This window comes from Aythya marila (assembly GCF_965140915.1).
Source record: "Aythya marila genome assembly, chromosome: 11".
NCBI classification, from domain to species: domain Eukaryota; kingdom Metazoa; phylum Chordata; class Aves; order Anseriformes; family Anatidae; genus Aythya; species Aythya marila.
In genome coordinates, this window is record NC_139052.1 from 13,412,020 (window position 1) to 13,430,775 (window position 18,756).

At 45.0% G+C, this 18,756-nt stretch overlaps 1 protein-coding gene across 2 annotated transcripts in view; it reads right to left on the minus strand.

Moving 5' to 3' along the window:
* Nucleotides 1-6,145, minus strand: part of ZFAND6 (zinc finger AN1-type containing 6) — a 37,713-nt gene extending 31,568 nt beyond the window's left edge. For both annotated transcript variants that reach the window (XM_082768984.1, XM_082768986.1), the window contains exons 1-2: nt 6,016-6,145; nt 3,449-3,543 (exon numbers count right to left, since the gene is read on the minus strand). The gene's annotated coding sequence lies outside the window, so the exon portion shown is untranslated. The remainder of the gene's footprint in view (nt 1-3,448; nt 3,544-6,015) is intronic.
* Nucleotides 6,146-18,756: the final 12,611 nt, after the last annotated feature.

Consider the following 18,756-nt stretch of genomic DNA (forward strand, 5'->3'; position numbering starts at 1 on the left):
GGGGGGGGAGGGGGGGAGAGCTCTCCCGGCGCAACCCAGCCTGCGCGCGCCGCCTCCACCGCGATTGGTGGAATGAAAGGAAGGCACCGCCCCGCCGGCCCGGCTCCGCGCTGCGATTGGCGGAGCGGCGCGTCTGTTAGTTAAAGAACTTTTTCCTCGCTAGCAGGTTCGGTTGAGGCAGCGCTTCGAGCCCCCCCCCCCCCCCCCCCCCCCCCGGTGCTGTGTGTGTGGGGGGGTGGCTCTTAAAGGGGCCGCACCCCCTCCACCGCCCTCCACGGGAGGCAGCGCCGGGAGCCGCGTCCCCCCCAATTCCGGGGGTCCCTCCCCGGGGAGCAGCGGCACCTCCGCGGCCCCTCCGCCGCCCCCGGCCGGGGAAGGGCCGGCCCGGCTAAAAATAGGCTCGGCGGCCGCTGGCAGGAGGCTCCCGGCGCTGCGAAGCGTGAGTCAGCACGGCCAGAGGCGGGCGGCGCCTCGGGGGCAGCGGCTGCGGGCGCTGCTGGAAACTTGGGGGGGGGTCGCTGAGGCCCGATGGAGAGGGTCAGGCAGGGGAAGCTCAGGCGCTGGTCTGCAGGGACGTGCTGGGTTTGTGCTGAGCGAGGGGGAGAGGAGAAGTCCTTCACAGGACAGTTCTTGCCTCCAGGGACGCGCTGGAGATGGCTGTGCTGCCATACAGCCCCTCACTTTCCCAATGCAGGTTAGTCAAGCTCAAACAGCTTAGCACGCGGTGGTTCACACCAAAAAGAACAAAAAACACCGTCAAGAAGGACATCTGATTCCTCTAGAGCAGTCACGTAACCTGTCCCGTGCTGCCTTCTCTTGTAGAGCGATGTATCGCCCCGCAGAGCCAAACTGAACTGGAAAGCAGCAGTTCGTACAGCTGTTAGGTTAATGAGCACAAAGCATTGCAAGACTGGAGTTAACTTTAACAAGATTTACATAACTTCCCCCGCAGAACCTAAAACGAGCTGTAAGAACCAGACGTTAACCCTTACACTTGAATCCTGCGCTGTACGTGAGCCAGGACTTCAACAGTGCTTTAGGAAGTCAGCCGGCCCCCTGAGGATAGCTGTGGGGCCGCTTGCAGGACACTGCTGACCAAACGCTATCAAAGCAATCAAATCCAAGCACACAGTTCATGCAAATAAAACGCACCAGGAAAGCGTCCTCCAAGAATCTCAGTGACCAATCTTGGAAAGCTTCAGTGCAGAGCACATTAACTTTAGGCCCATAAAAACAACGTCAGAAGTCACCAATCTTATCACCAGAGCTGCCCAGTAATGGCAGAGGACATGACAACCCTAAAGCCACTCTTGTTGTTTGGGTACTTTCAAAAGGAAAAAAAAAAAACAACTATGTATTAACCTGCAACTGTCTGGCTCTGTGTGTTATTACAGAAGTCTAACCACCTGGCAACTGCAACAGTGATGAAAAATAACTTTTATCATTGAACAACGCAACTCATACTTCTGTTAAACAGGCAGCTAGCAGCTCCTTATCGCTACAAGGGAGAAGTTTCATTCCTCTTTCTCCCCATCTTTCCCCTCCCAGCCATGCAGCCTGGCCTACTGCCTTACTACAGCTCTGGTGCTCATCAGCCCCTTCCATGCCCCTCTGACTCACTGATCTGGCAGGAGCTTGGCCAGCTTCTGATAAGCAAGAGCATGGCTCACCCAGAGCATCCAGGAAATGGCAAAGCAGATTCTCCTCTGTTCAAGACTGACCTCCTAGATTTGTTAGTCCCTCTTCAAAAAACAAACAAACAAAAAAACCACCACTGTCTTACTAAGAATGCTCCAGGAGTAATTTGCTACCCTCGCAAAAGTAATAGAACCCAAAAATCTGTGAAATAGGGGATCAAAACTAGGTTCACAGTTAGCCCTGCCTCACTGAACCAGAATTCATGGGTACACACGTCTACTTTTACATGTTGGAAATCCAAACATATATAGAAAATGCTACTCAAGTTGTTATCCCATGCTGAAGACGAACTAGTAGAACTGAACACTAAAAAACTCAATTTATAAGCTCAGTTTCTGCAAACAAGTAACCTATTTTCCCTGAAAACACAGGCACATTTGGGAGGAAGTGCACAGGCATCATTTTTAGGTCTGGGCTCAAGTTAGGCCAATATCTTACAATATCTTTAGTAACACACAAAAACATGAAACAGCAGATTGCAGCTGCGAGTACACTAAACAGGGAAGCTTTGACAGCAGCATAAAAAAGATTCGGTTTGCTGCCACTGAACTTTGCTCTGAGGACAACAACAAGAGAGAGCACCTGACTCTCATTTGACTATTGTAATCATGGAGCAGCTAAAAGCCCATTTGTTCTGCAATCTTACATATACAGAAGACAGCAAGTTTGGAGGACTTGACAGCTCAAGAGATCAAGAACAGAGCCTTTCATCTTTAAGTCACCAGTTCAAACAGAGACCAGAATAGTAGCGATCAAAAGCTACATGTGATGGCTGTTCAGGGATTAGATAAAGAGATGGCTACTGGCTCTCTAGTTCCCAAAAGATCACTGCGAAGCACACCAGCTTTCCTCACAATTTGCACCTGTTTTTCACCCTCTTGAATACAACAGAACTTCTGGATTTTGTACATGTTAATAAGTAGCACAGTAACAGAACTGGTGCTTTCACACACTGAACTTGTATTGTAGAAAAGGACTTTACCCTCTCCTTGTCAATTGTGTCAGCATTACAGTATGTGCTGATTTTTTTAAAACAATTACAGCTCTGTCTTTTAGATTATTATTATTAGAGATAGCTTTAAGTTGAATATTTAGCTTCTTATTGGTTTTGTATCCTCAGATGTTGCAATACCTGTTTACAAACTCCAGTTCCCATAAACTTGCTGTATAAGATTTTTTGCAAGTATAGAAATTTAGAAGCACATAAGCATAGGAATTTCAGAACTTTGCCATTTAAGAAACAGCTCTGAGAAGTTGGCATTTTTTATTTTTTTTTTAATCAAACCTAAACAAACTGCCTACATACAGAAGGAAAACCCCTGCATGATAAAAGAAACATTCCCTTTTGTATTCTTACACATTCTTCAATATATCAGTGTGCAGTTTCTTGAAAGTCACTTAGTGGTAGCCTCTTTCCAGCCTGCTTTTACTTTAAAGAGTCTGCAACAAGTACCTGGAATTTCAAGGCAGGACAGGCAAGATGAAAACAAGGTCTCAGTATGTGTTGACTGAAGGTTCTGAAGTACAGGTTTGTTGCCCTGGTACAAATACCACTACCAAAAGCAATCTTCTACACTACCCCAGCAAAACAAAGCTCCATACTTGCGGTAGCATATTACTTCGTGAGAATAAAGTTGCTGGTAGCAAGCCAAAGTCCTAGAAACTTCAGTATCCTTAGCAGCAACTAAGGAGGCCCTTGCATACAAAGAATTCAGCTTGCTACTCCAAGAGTTTAGAGAGTGCAACATACCAGACTGATGAGATTTCAGTAAGCTTGAAGAACTTCCTGAGATTTCTCTTGCTGCTTTGAATCCAAGATGTATTACCGCACTGTGATAATCAAATCTGGAAATAACAGAAAAAGGTACATGTGGTAAATATCAGGTCTTCATCAGAGAGGGCTGGTTAGTTGCCTGGATAACCGTATTTACGCACCCAACATTCCCCTGGAAGTTCAGGCAGCTATCTCAAATCACCCAAAGGTTAGCATGTTAAATTCCAACTGCTTCCTTCTGCACAGGGAGTAAGCCATTAAGAAAACAGCTTTCATTTCCTCCCCCCCCCCCCTTTTTTGTTCCACTCTTATCTCCTGGCTTATAAAGCTGCAAAGCCGTAATGAGTCTTAATCACTCAGCAGTCACCATATTGCTATTATGACTTTTTTTTTTTTTTTTTAATATATGTATTTTTAAGATCAGAATAGGGAATGACATCTTGTTCAGCTACACAGCTGAGGACTCCAGTGCCAGATGCCACGCATCACTCTCTTCAGAGTACTTGAGAAGGGATCCAGACATTTTGAAAGACTTTTCCTTGTCATCAGGTATCTCTTGGGTAGAAAAAAATGCTGATTTCCATTGAATTTAGCATGCTCCAAGAACATTCTATATATAATCTGTAATACTCTTTGTAGTTTAAATCAAGTATCTTGAACACAAGTCAAAGTCTATTCAGTACTTAATTAAAAGAAAAAGGTAGATGTACAACTACTAACTGCCAAGAAAACAGAGCTGGAAGTTTGTGCACTTACAATTCTCTCAGAAATCAAACTAATTTATACAGCTATTACAGAAGGACACACCTTTGCAGAAACAAGGATTACCTTTATCTGTAACCACAGCAGCTTTTCACTAGTTTGTGTCAATGCTACTCCCCTCCTGATAACTTGCCACTATCTCTTTCAAGCTATTTGTACAAGGTTTTGTATGTGCCATCTGACATCATAAAGTAACAAAAACCTGAAAGGTAAACTTACATTCTTACACTCTCAAAAGTGGTCTGTAACATGCAAGTTTTTCGTCTTTGTCAACAACTCATGATTAGTCAAGAGGTAAGTTTATTTTAATCTGTTGTTATTTTAATATGATTCATACTTTTCTAAGACAAAAGTTATTTTAAGAGGATCCGCAGAAATACATACATAGAGGAAGTTCTTCACTACTGAAGACACTATCTGGAAAGCAGTACAATCAAGGAATTATGCCACTGACGTGTCAAGGATTTGATACTCACTATCATGAGGAACAAAAATTCCCCCAGAACACACTGTTATTTTGGCCAGAACAAATACATGCGAGGCAAGAGCCAGTCCCCTTGTTCTAGGCCAAGGGATAATTAATACGAAGAACAGGTGTAGGCACCCCAGCACTAACTAAACAAATCAGGCCAAATTCAAAGAGCAATGCTAGAAAAGTTAAAGGAGACACAGGAAAGAAACTAAGGAATTGACATATTTGCTTCCTCAGCCGCTGAGTTACCATCGTCCACGGTTCAGAAGAGGATTAGCGCTCTGCAAAAGGAATTATTTACGATGACATCAGACAAAATCATTTGCTTAGAAGCAGGAGGAAGAGAGGAGCTGCTTTATTATTTATTTTTTTTTCCCCTGGAGTTCATAGGGCAGCTCGCAAAGCTGCACCCTTCCCTCTGCGGCGCACACAGCCAGCCTGGCCCGGCGAAGAGGAGGGCACGGACCCTTCGGAGAAGGAAAGAAAGCCAGCACGCTGCCTGCAACTCTTATGCAATGACACCCATTATAGGGCAAGCCTGAACAAACATCCAGGGAATGGACTTCAGAGCACAACTGTGAGCTCCACGTCGGTCCGCGGAGGGGGCGAAGGAGCTGCCCTTGGTTTTGCTGAACGCCTCCACCTTACGTCAGCACATTTGGTGGAGGCTCCGCCGGTAGCAGCAAGGAGACAAATATTGGTTTTTTATTTCACAAGACACGCCCCCCCCCCCCCCCCCCCACACACACACCCCAACACCCCACACACACACAGTCCTTCGGGGGCCGTGGATGCCCGCAGCCCTTATCTCTCGCTCCAGCCTTTTTATTTATTGTGTTTTGTTTTTTTTTTCAGAGCCCAGAGCGAGTTCAGCTCGGTTAAACCCAGCCGGGCTCCTCGCCGAGCGCCACAGGGACGCCGAAAACGAACTTTTTTCCCTCTTAAAAACACCAAAAACGCTGACGAGACGGCCCCTGCCTCTAACGGCGAGGACTCCCTGAGGGGCTGGCAGCGCCCTGCCCCGCGGGGAAGGCCCTGGCGGCCGGGGGCAGCCCTCACCCCACCGGGGGGGCTCCCAAACGCCTCACGACCCCCCCAACCCCCCCGACCACCGCCCCCCCAGCGCCCCCCCAGCACCGGCCCTCACGCAGCCGGGCGGGCCCGCAGCCCCCTCACAAGGACACCTCTGCCCCGGGAGGGCTCCTGCGCACGCAGCCTGGCAGCCCCGCGAGGGAAAAAAAGATAAAAATAAGGAAAAAAAACGGTCCCGACGGAGCCCCCCCCCCCCGCCCCGCCGCGCTCCCCTCACCTGCCCGCGGCCCCGCTCGCTCCTCACCAAACTTTCTTTTTTTTTTTCTTTTTTTTTTTTTTCCTCTCCGCCTGCCCTCGCCCTCGGAGTGACGCGGGCGGGCGCGGATTGGCGGCGCCGCGGAAGGGAGGCGGTGGTAGAGGAAGGGAGGGGGGGGTGGGGGCGGCGCCTCGGCGGGTTGTGTACGGCGAGGAGGCGGCGGCGACGTGAAACGCAGGATGGGATTTAAAGGGGCAGCGGCCCGGCACCCCGGGTGCTCCCCCCCCCCCTCCCCGCGTCACGGCACCGGTCCCCGTTACCCCCCACCCCCCTCCCACCCCGGGGCCCTGAGGCGAGCTCGGGGCTGGGGGGGGGGGGAGGACACGGCCGGAGCCCTCACACCTCCGGGCTGCTCCCTTCAGGCCGGGCCGCGGCCTGGCTGAGAGGAGCCTGAGAGGACGCCCCCCTCATAAATAAAATAAAATAAAATAAAATAAATAAAATAAAATGTTGTGTCCCGTGTTCTACATTCGCGAAGGATCAGCGCTCGCTGGAATCAAACCCGCCTGAGGGGACTGGCCTCCCGGGGGCCCTGTGCCTCCCCCGGCCCTGTCAGCGCTTCCCCGGGGGAGTCAGCTGTGGGTTCCAGCTCTCCTCCTGGTCCCCAAAATGTTAAAATGTCACCTGGCCCGGCCTTCTTTGTGCTCCTTTTATTAAAATTAAGGGTTCTGAGATGTGTGCCACAGCTTATTTTTACACTGAATGTTTTTATGTCGCACCCACAGCACGGTCTGGCGTAATTTCCCTGTCAGGGAAGGGTGTGAGGTGAAATTTAAGGATGATGGGGGCTCCTAGCAGATAGGGGGGAGGACGGGACTCCAGAGAGATGAAACAAAGCAAATGAGAGCGGAATTTATCTGTGGATAGCGCAGGGTAGGGGGCCATGATTGCAAGAGGACATGTAAGGATTTCAGCAAAGATCAAGTCCAAGTGGAGATGGCCTGTTGGGAAGAGCTCACCGATGCCAACGTTGTGAACCCAGCAGACAAATCCATAAACCTGGCAAAAGGGCTTAATAGCAAGAAGTCCCCCATTATTTTTGTTAAGAATATCTCAGCTTGGATCAACACCAGAAAATGCTGGTGCAACCAGCGTGGAAATGCTAACATAGTTTCACGGCTATTTTGGTAGAGGTTATTCACACTTGGCTGTCTTTGCTGATGCAATAAGTCCTCCAAATGCCAGGTTGCACGAACAGAAGATGACCTGCATTGCATGTGGGTATCACAGCATTCCCCACAACATTATTTGGAGTGCTTTCATGGTCTTGGCAGTAATCACAAGGAGCTGTGGGGAGTGATGATCACATTCCTCCAAGCCTGTCTATGGTCATCTCTTCTATATGTTTTCTTTTAAAAAATACTTAAATCCTTTTGTTTCATCTTAGACTACTTTCTTTGCGCCAGGTTTCATCTCATCATTTCATTCTGTGATCATTAGAAATATAGATGCTTAGTAGAAGGGTAGAACATTCACAGTGTCTCTTTAGAAAAAGGCCAGCTGATTCTTTTGCAGTTGTGAGCAACCAACACAACAGCTGGCAGGACAGCAGTGGGAATAAAAAGGGAAATTCAGACAGTGAACAAGATGGACACCTCCTGCCAGGAGTTATTGAGCAGCAACACATGGTGGAACAAATGTTAACTTATGGCATCAAATGTCAAGGGGGGGACTGCAGCACATTCAGATGTAATCTTCCTTGATTGTGTTTGAAGCTCATCAATTTTCTGATATGCCAAAATGAGAAAGCTTAGTTACAGTGATTGGAGTAAGTGGATTTCTTGAAGCATTCAAAATCAGCATGTTTGGAATGGTCAAAAGCCTCCACAACTCAAGACCCAAACAGATGGGAAATGGGGAATGCAAAGCTGCATGTCATCTGTAGAAGAAGAGCCTGTAGTCAAACTGTCTCTGAGGGAGAAAAAAATCATGAAAAAGATGACCATGTTTATTTTTGATGTAGAATGAAGTGTGGAGGTTAAAAAATGAATGTACACCTTCAACAACTGTGAATGGAAGATAAAGAAATAGCATTCAGTTTTCTCAATTGAGGACCTTAAGATCAACAGTCTAAAAAACCTTGCTTAATTCACATAGGGTATGGGGAGAGGGAAGTGTCTAATGAGAGAAATGACTGTTAGCACCCAAAGAAGGGCCTCCTTGACTCAGAAAGGGCCAGAAATCAGCCAAAGAGGATAGGAATAGTTTTGATTTTTAAGAATACACAAGTGTTGAGCAGGACATAGTATGACTAGAAGCATGTACAGCTTGATAGGCAATGCATGGAGATGAACATCCCAACTTAATTCTACCAGGCATGATTTTTCTTTGACAAGAGTAGTCAAAAAGAAGCTCCGGACTTTTAAGATGACCCTTGGTACAAGCTGAAACACCCCAGAGAGGGGTGAAAGATTTCACAGGTATGCTGGTGATTTGATGACATATGGCAAGATGGAACAACCCATGAACATTACTACTTCACAACTTATAATGTCACAATTGAAAGTGTTTAATCTCCTTGACCTGCATTATTTAGATGTTTGTCGTACTTTAGTTTCCCATCACCTTGATATCTCAGCACAATTTATTTTCATATTCTTAAGGGCCATCTGCCTCTTTAGAAAACATTGGCAAAAAAAATCTGAAATAAGTTTCCTCTTCTAATTTTTAACCCCTTCTCCCAAAGCTATTTAACCAATGTGCCTGCACAGAGGACTTTTTTCTTTGGTTCCTTTTATGTTTCCTTCAGCTATAGAAGGTTGTTATTTCTTCTTTTGCTAAAGCTTTAGAAATCACCTGAGGAATCTTAGTAATGTATTCATTTTGAGGTAGATTTATCTTCAGAGGCAATAAATAGAAAGTCTCTTCTTCACTTCAGTGGGCTTTGGATCAGGTGTTTAGTGCTAACATCATTTCAGTTCTTATAACCTAGTTGTTTGGGGCCCAGCATGCACCTCCTGAGACTGCTGAGAATTTCACCATAGGCTTTAATGAGAGAGGAATTGGCCCCTACTTCCTGAGAGACAGCCTGTATAAATCCAAAAGAAATAAGCACAAGATTTTCTTGAACAGCTGAGGCTTCAATGAGATTGATTTCATTCTGAACCTCTCTGGATTTTTTTTCCACGGTCACTCTGACCTCTGTTCCACACCTTACAATAACAAGATGAGTTGGAGTTTCAGTGATCCAGACCTACTGGAAATTTGGCCTAGCAGTCCTTTGGCAGTTCCCTTTAATGAGCAGCAATGCCAGCTCTCTCTTTCAATGCCCACATTCAGAAAATTGTAGAATTAGAATCCAAATCCTGCTTGTATTTGCAAGCCCAGAATGCCACTGACTTCAAGGGGGTTGTAGGATTTTAGCCAAGAGCAGAAATTGGCACAAGATCTTTTCAGATTCCCTCATGCTTCTGTTTATACGATGTTATCATCAAGAACTAACAGCAAGCTTCACGCTGCATTTTACTTTTAAATTATATAAAGGGTATCTACTGTGCTGATGTTACATAGTTTGCAAGAAAGATGCACACATGGAAATGAAAAAACACTGATTACCATTAGGATTTCCAGCTTTCAGCATTCGTTTTCCAAAACAACCCAGAGACTCTTTCTCACCAGAAGAATGCAGAAATGAAAAATCCCATTTCTTGGCATTGATTTATGAAATTCTGGAGTCTTGCTCATTAAGTCTGTTTTTAAATAGTTATAATAATAATAATAAATATTTATTAACACACAAAAAGGTTGATATTTAGCTTTTCGTCTCTATGCACATGTGTCCCATTCAGAGTCCCTCCCTGAAAAAACACTTCATCTCTTTCTGCCTCTCAAGGGGTGGGAGCAGAGAAGGAGCTCTAGGGAAAGCTGAATGATCACAAGGGCCAACAGGAAAAAACAAAATAGAGATTGACTGCAAAAACAGGTAGGTGGGATGGCAGGCAAAGCACGTCTGATGGTGCTTGCTGCTGCCTGAGAGCATCCAGGCAGGCAGTAGAGCCAGGTCTGTGCTGCCCTGCCCAGAGTCACAGCACCAGCCTCAGAGCCACAGCTCCCTGATACCGCTGGAGCTGGGGAAGGGACCTTGGAGCAATCTAGCTGCTGAGCATCTTTCTTGAGTAGGAAGGAGTGGATGATGGAGGTCCTCCATGCAGCAGAGCCCCGTCTGCTCAGCATTGTCCAAAATGAAGCAGATTGTTTGGCTATACAATTACAAATCTGGGAGCCTCCTTCTAGACAGTCCTTGTTTAGAAATCCAGGCTGGGGCATTTTAAAACCTTAACAACTCCCTACTTAAGCTTTTAATATCCAAGTTAAATAGATCATTGAGTATGGCCTGGTATTCAGGAGAACAGTGTGCCATTCTTGGCCAATGAGTAACTTCAGGCGCAGAAATTATTTGGTACCTCTGTGCTTTTTTTTTTTTTTTCCCCTCCTGCATCTGCTTTGTCTATGTAGATAGTGGAGGCTTTGAGGAAGGGAGAGGCTCATGCTCTGCATGTTTAGTCATTAATACAGCGAATGCCAGCCTCACTGAGAGCCTCTGTGCTCCTCAGTCCTACCCTCAACAGCAGCATCTTAACACGAGGGCCTCTGTGTATGCTTGACAATCACCCTGCAGCTGAAACAGGGGTTTATTATTAATCACTGTTTAAACCCCAAATCTGGAGCCCTATATTCTGCAACATTAAAATATCCCTGTACCATGCTTGTGTAAACCCTTGCACAAATAGGTCACTGTACAGAAAGCCCGTAGGCTACCAATTGCTAGGCTGTGAGCACAAAGGGACCAGGGATGCTCCAACAGGACACCAGAATTCCTTCAGCCACCAGGAACCAGAAGCCTCTGTGTACACCATCTGGCCCTACGTGGCTCTGTTCTGGTCCTCGCAAGTCGAGGGAAGCAAAGGTGCTGCCATCAGTGCAGCACTGTGGGGTGATCGCTTCCCAGCAGAGCTCCTGTGGAGGCATTGCAAGCCAGCAGGATTGAGCACGTCCCTGAGGCCATTTTTTTGCTTTTGCAATTTTTGGTTGCCTCCGTTACATGTAGCAGAGCTCTTAGTTAATCTTGTGTCACTGGACTTTGGGATTTAGAGACAAAGAAAGGTCTGGCCTGCTCTGTGTAAATAATCTTGGTGCCTGGCCACACATCCCAGCGTCTAGAAAGCAAACAGCACACTTGACGTGGCTGTCAAGGATCTAGATACAAACGGTACAAATGACAAAAATGTCTGTTCATCCATCTACCTGCCTGCTTAGGAATGCCAAGAGCATCAGCCTACGATGGGTTTGACACTCTTGTTTGTTCTGTTACTGTCCATCTGACCTTGCTATTTCAGACAGGCTATTTGCCAATGCCAGAGGAATCTGCTGCAACAACAGAGGGAATATCCAGTGTCGGTGTTCTCCAGCTTCTCGACACAACCACCTCATTAGAGAAACTGAAACTTTGCTTTGATTGCTCAGAACGAAATTGGTTGTTTTGCAAAGATCTCTGAGCAGTTACTCACTTCTTGTAAAATTATAACGTCTCGAGTCTTTTTTCTAAAGCAGACTTGGATAGCTGGAATGACTTGAAATTTGCAACCAATAAAAAGTTTTACAGCAGAGCAGATCTGATCAGTGTTTCCCTAAGTGAGACAATTAATCTTCTCTGTCAAATTGTCATCAGATTTTGCCAGATTTGAAAACAATAACATGTTTTACTAGAGAGAGTAATAAAACAGGACATTTCCATAGACTCACAGATGTTTAGAATGCATTTGAGATTTGTCTATTTTCCTTAGGAAATTTGGAGCTGAAAGTCTTAATACACCTAGAACACACATTTTGTCCCATAATAGCCGAGTAATTTGTCATGATCAGCTTTGAGCCTTCTCAGGCTTTGGTGGGGGACACGAAAGCTGGAACGGGATGGCTGGTATTCTACTTTAGGAAAGAAGCCAACAAACTTAGAAAATTGCCTGTGTGAGGACCACAGTGACAGAGAACCCAGGAACACCAGAGGCCTGTCCATCCTCGTTCCCATCCTGTCCCTGCTACGTTTTATAAAACTAGATCTGGTCCAGCTCATGTGAAGTTTAATTTACTTTGATCTGAAGAAAGTCTTGGTGCCCTTTACTACATTTTAATATCTTCTGCACTGTACAGAATGTATTAAAAACACACACGAGCAACTTACCAGTTACACAGAAAATGCCCCGACGGGCTTCCTGGGCAGAAGTGCACACAGAGCAAGGTTGAGGATTTGGATCACTGATGAGTCTAAAGTTGAAGAGAGGCTTTGTCTTAACGTCACACTTGGAGGAAAATTCACGTTGCCTGTAAACTGCTTAGCAAATGTTTCTTTATGTGCATCAGTCAAAGGGGAACTTCAGCCGCCTGTGATTCCTGCTTCCTTCCCCATCATCTTTCCCCCTCTTCATCTTTCTCCCTCTCTGCTGCTTGCTTTCTGCTCTCCTGCTGCCCTACAAAGTGTTCCTGCTGAGCAGTGGGATTATGACATATCTGATAATCCGGAAGATTATGACATCAGAGCACTCCATCCCACCCCTTCCAGCTTTCTTCTCTCTGCTTCTTTCTGCCTTTTCTGCTTCTCCTCTCCTAAAAGAAAGAGGAAAATTGGGCCATTAGAAAGAATGGCATTACCATGCTGGCATTATCTTCTCTTCTGGCATTACCTCTGCCTTGTTTGCATTCTCTCCTTGGCATCCAGTGGATGTGTTGGTCAAAATACACGTCACACACTGACAAAATGCATCTCTGCATGTTGGTGTGAACTGTGCAGGCAGTCACTTGGTTTGCTCACATCAGCTTCGCACACACAGATTTGCGTGATATAATGCTTCTTGCATTGGTCGTGGGGATAAGAATTTTTTCTTGGCTGCTCGTCCGTATCTATTAATTTTCTCTTTAAAAATACAGAGTGTGTGTGTTATTTTATCCCTTTAAGCATCTCTAAAACTTGTGACATTTTTGTGTCATATATTTGTGCTTCCTCAGCCCTTCACTCTTCAAAATGAATGCATGTTAGCATTTTATTTTCGCAGTAGTGGTCAATTGACAATATTCTGACATTTTACAGGCTTGCAAAATTTTTCCCTCCTTTGGGAAACTGTTAATTATCAAAGTTGCCACAATAAACAACAGGTTCTGCAGAAAAAGGGCAAGGCATCTCAGTACAAAGCTCCAACATGAGAGAATTGGAATGTGCGAGTAATTCAAATTTTTCGGAAATATTGCTTTATAAAATCTATTTCAAGTTGTGCTTTGCTCTCTTATGTAATGTTTTCTGGAATCTGCTTGGGACTATTCGTGTTACCTATTTTCTTGTCGTTACTAGTACAAAATAATATTTATAGACACCACACCAAGCTCACCAGGTCTTGCTAAGAATTGTGCTTAATACACTGCTGTTAATTTGCTGACATACCTAATAATGCAGTTGAATATGTCAAGCATTAAGTTATGTCTACCTGACAGTCATTGATGTGGCTGTTAAGTAACACAGATTTACCCAAACTACCTTTAAATGAAGCTCGGGTACTGCTACCAGCTTAGCCATTGCTGAGCCACACGGCCTGTAAAACCAACCAGAATAACTCCATAAATATTACAGTCCTGTAATAATTAGCCAGCTTAAAGTGCTGGTGGGGATGAGCTGGTGCTAGGATGCTGGACTATGAACTGCGGTATAAGACACACAGCCTCTTGTGCTGCTTTTATGCTGGTGTCAATAAAGTCCAGCAGAAAATACCGGGAGCAGCATGGCTGGTTGCAAACACCACTGCTAAATATGCTGGAGCTGATCTGCCAGGGCCCTTGCTCTTGGAAGAAAGGAATTGTGAGAATTACAGACCATGAAACAGAAGGCTGTCTGCTAACAAAACATCCCAGTGAAGTCCAAAATCAATACTGAGCCATAAGTAAATCAGAGAAAGCAAAGCAATAAGCAAAATAGAGAAAGTCATAAACATCGAAGACTGATGTATTAGTCCATATCTAACAAAAAGTTACCTCTTTCCAGACAGTGTATGAATAAATGGTCCCACAGGACACAAGAGGTGTAAGCTCCCTGCAGTGTGTATCAGACCCTTTCCATTGGAATAAGGAAAATAACTTCTTACACTTAGCCAGAATCTAAACATACTGGATTATTTTTTTTTTCTCCAGTGCTTCAAGAGATTTTCCACATGATCTTGGGCAAGATGCATAATTTCTCTCTGCTGTGGAGTTAGGTAATGCTTCCCTACCCTGTAGCTTGTGTTGTGAGCTGCTGAATTTCAAAGAATACTTTTTAGCTAGGATTGTATCAAATCCTGTAAAAGGTGGATAGAAATGGGATGACTTCAGGTGTCCCCCAAGTCAGTGGGAGCTGAGGTCTTGGCAGATGCTCAGCAGTTTTCAGACTCAGCTTCGTGATAAGGAAACCTTTCCCTAACCAGCACGCTGGGAGCTGGTTTAGCTTAGGGGTAAGTAGTTGTGCTCTTAATACTCAGTGGGCAAATCGATTGTTTGCTAAAAGAAAGATTGATTTCTCATTGGCACCACATGTAGGAAGTATTTCAGTGGGGTCAGGATCGATTCTGCTCCCGAGGAATGAGTTCCTGCTAACGTCTGGGGAAATATTGGAGTGAAATTTCTAAGGGGTCAGGTCCCGTGAAAGAGGGGAGGACAAGGAACAAGAGTACACAAGCCAACTTGTTTGGCAAAGCAGAGCAGTTATCAGACATGCAGGGGCTGTGCAAGGACAGGGGATCTCGGTGTGAAGGTCTGGACACATAGCTACAAAGATAGAAGGCAGGGAGCGTTAGCAGGTGGCTGGGCACATTGCTCCTTACAGCACTGCATTTATTAGATTCAATAAGGCCTGGTGGGAAGACACCAGTACTTTGAATTCATTTATTGGCTAAATCAAGTGATTTTTCTTATGAATGGGTTTTACACACTTAGAAATGATTTCCGCCCATTAGCAGGGTAATAACTACAGACAGATCCAAACAAACAGACACTGACCTTTGCTGTGCACAGGAGAGAACCTTTCACCTGCAGTTGATCCCTTGCCCGGCTGCTACTTTTACAGCCTTATGTATACAGAGGATCAACACTTCAGCTTTGCAGCACTCTTTGTCATGTCCAGGTAATTAAAAGGATGCCACTGCACCTGGCAGAACTATAAAAATGTCCTTATAAAAGCCTCGGCAGTATTTAATATTTTATTCATTGCAATGTTGTTGTGTTTTGCCTGCAGTAAAGCAGCCTCATGGAAGCAAGATGCTACAGCAAAGGGCTAGCAAACATTTTCTCATCGATGTGTTACTTGAGCTCAGAGGCTTTTTTGCCTTTCCTATTCTGAATCCTTTTTTTTTTTTTTTTTTTAATCAATCTTCCTGCTTTCACAACAGAAAGAAAGAAAATTATTTTTCTACAAACAAGGCAGCAGAACAGGCAGTGTTTAAGCTTCCACCCCCTTTAAATAAATGGAAAAGACTAAAAACTTTAATTCCCAGGGAAATATATTCCATCTTTTAGTCTTGAAATGCCTGAATTATTGCCTTACACATAACATTATCTCTCGTGTTAGTGACTCGGGAACTAGAAGGAAAAATAAAACAAAGTTTAATATATACAAAAGAACATTGATAGCTTTATTGCAGAAGGTGTTGTAAGCCAAACTGCACAAGCATAGACATAGCTATTAAAGGAAAATTACAGAGTTGCCAACACAAACTGTTCAGAAATAAACTGTCAGCCTCCCCCCCCTCCCCAAAGCCACACAATTGCCTTATAGAGTGTTGGTTTCCAAAATACAGGTTCAGTTTGTTCTTATTTGTCTTCACTTCTTGATATGCTGGAAAATCACATGAAACCAGCTTCATTTTATAAACGGGAAGGCTGTAAACTACTTTTTGACAAGGATTCTTGAGTAATAACATGACTCTGGAATAGAGAGATTTGAAAGAACCACAACCAGGCCCTGTGTCCTGCAGTAAAATTGTGAGTTTTGGCAAAATTCATCTGTTCAATTCCAGCAGACTAACTGGCACACTAGGTTTTTCCACCCAGCAAACTCGTGTCAGAGAAAGAGGACTCTCTGCCTAGGATTTACAGACACAGAGGGAAATAAAAAAGCATGTTGGTATATCAAGAAGTCCCCACTATGTTCTGCATATGCTCAAATCACCCAGAAGTACATATGCGGGATGCCTGACTCATCCCCAAATCCTGGATGTAAGTATAGGCGCCCCGGGTGGAGAGTGTGCCAGCAGTGCAATAAGCAACGTGACTAACATGCATCACATGTAGTTTGTTTTCTCAGCCTTTTTTTTTTTTTTCTTTTCTTTTTGAGGGAAGGACCGCGTCTCTTGGCAGTTTCTGTCGCATTCCTGGATACAAGGAGAGTGCTAAGCTCGAGGAACTGCTGCTAGCACAGGAAGCAGGAGGTGGTGATGTTTGTGACAGCAGTGAGCCCCCCAAAAATGCAGGGCTTACTCACGGATGGAGCTATCCCCAGCCTGGACAGGCTGCACAGTCATTTTGCAGCATCCCACTTATCTGAGGGGCATGACTACCAGCGAGGTGCTTAGTCTGAGCGACTGGATATGCCAAGCACAGCCTTGCCAGCATCTTGCTTTAAGGCTTGAAATTTATTTAGAGAAGAGGAAAAATGAGAGAAAGCTTGGAAGATTCGGCTTAACCACACCAAGCCATGTGAAGGCAACAGAAAGAAATGAATGTGCCAAGCCCAAGTCAAACCAGTGGCGCACTCAATCATAAGTTGAAGGTGCAGTCTTGGGACAATCAGCCCCATTGTGACCGTCATCTAACACCAATCCATTGACACAATTAAAAAAAAAAAAATCTCAGCAAAAGCTATCTGTATTTTCCTACAGTAGTTTTATATATCCAAACTCTAAGTCATTGTGTTGTTGTGAAAATCAGACCCCTCATTTTAGATGGAAAAGGAAAATCCCTCATTTGGTTTCACTGAGTACATTCAGTGGTAGCACCGGTGTTGCTAATTCTGGTCATTTTACTGCAGGTCTTACATTATTCACTGACTTTTCTTTATAAAAAAACGGGGGGGTGGGGGGAGGAGGAAAGAAAAAAGATATTGTGTGTAGCTCATGAAAAATGGGTGCCCCAAGTTTCTAGCCTTTATGGTTGCAAAGACAAGCTTGCAGACCTGGAACGGGTGTGCCTTAACTTCAGAAAACCCAAAGGCAAGTAGAAAATATGCAATTTATTGTTTTTGATCATCCTTGTGATTTTAAGTCATGCATGACTTTTCGAGGAGGCCTGACTCACAGCATTTTAATAAGTTTGCATTGGGCTGCAGCATCCCACAAAGAATGAAAAGCAACGGGAAGAGCTGTAGGGGGATGCCTACCCAGGTGAGAGGCTAGGGGCAGCCCAGTAAGTATGAAACATCCTGCCCATGCCAGCAATCTCTGCTTCATGTTCACACTGGCCAGTTGGCAGCCAGGAGGAGCCTTACACTGCTGGTGCTTTACAGGAGCAGGGAAAGTTAATGAAGAGCAAGAAGAGGCGAGGAAGAATTCCTTCCCGACTCGAAAATGGGTGAAAGTTGATCCTGAGAAAAATAGACCAAATCTCTAAGTGCTACCGCTGTGTTAATGAAAGGTTGGGGAAACGGAGAGGGAAGGCATGTGTTTATATCGCAGAGCTGGTAATGAAGGATTCTTGTTCTTGTCCTGATTCTGCCAGTGACTCATCTGGCAGGGTTAGGCTTCTTCAGTTCTCACTTCAGAGTAGTTTAGACTTAACTATAGACTCAGACGCTGTCACATTTACTTGTGTTGAGTAACACTTTCTTCCCTGGTGACACTCTTTGTGAAGCAAGAAACTGCACAGATGCCAGAACATGAATGACTGAGGCCCACTGTGGATGTGAGGAGATTATACGATGTACCAGCAGCACAAGAGATGCTCTGAGGCTTCACTAGTTAGGCCCGTGGTTAATGCATCTCTTAATTAGCTCAGCCACATGGAGATACAGAGATCAGTTATTCTTCTTCTTCTCTACAGGCCTTTGGGTGTGAGCAAAGGAACAGGAACAGGGTGGGGTTTGGAGTTGAGGTTTGCTCAGTTTGAGAGCCCACTGCAGCTGCGGGAGGGTGACAGGATCACGGAGCTCCTCTTCTGTACTTAACCCTGAAGCAGCAGAGAAGGTGAAGAGCCCACAATATCTTCCTGGAGATCCTTCTGAAAATCCTTATACTTGAGTCTAAGACACAAGCTGAGCTTGAGGCCTAGCATAAAGCCCCTGGTTGTGGAAGCTCTGCTGTGAGTGCACACAGCTCACAAACCCCCAGACGTGGTGGCAGTTACTGACAGTACGAGAGCACTACTCAGTGAACCCTTCCAGGGAGTTTTTTCATGTTCAGCCAAGTGCTTGATTCAAAACACAGTTTTAAAATTCAACCAGTTGCACAGACCACTGAAAATCAGTTGTTCAGGAAGTTTGGTGAGTACTGATGAGTGTTATCAACATCAATATGCATTGTTTAGGGATGGCAATTAGTACAATATACATGATTTTGTCAGCAACGGCACTGTGCCATGCCTCCGTTCCACCTTGGAGCCATCCTGTGTGGAGTGGTCGCAGACCTGTTAATAAGGACTGCACATAGAAAGTAAGTTTCATAGAAACTAAGCTCTATTGTAACTGTGGGATTGTGGCTA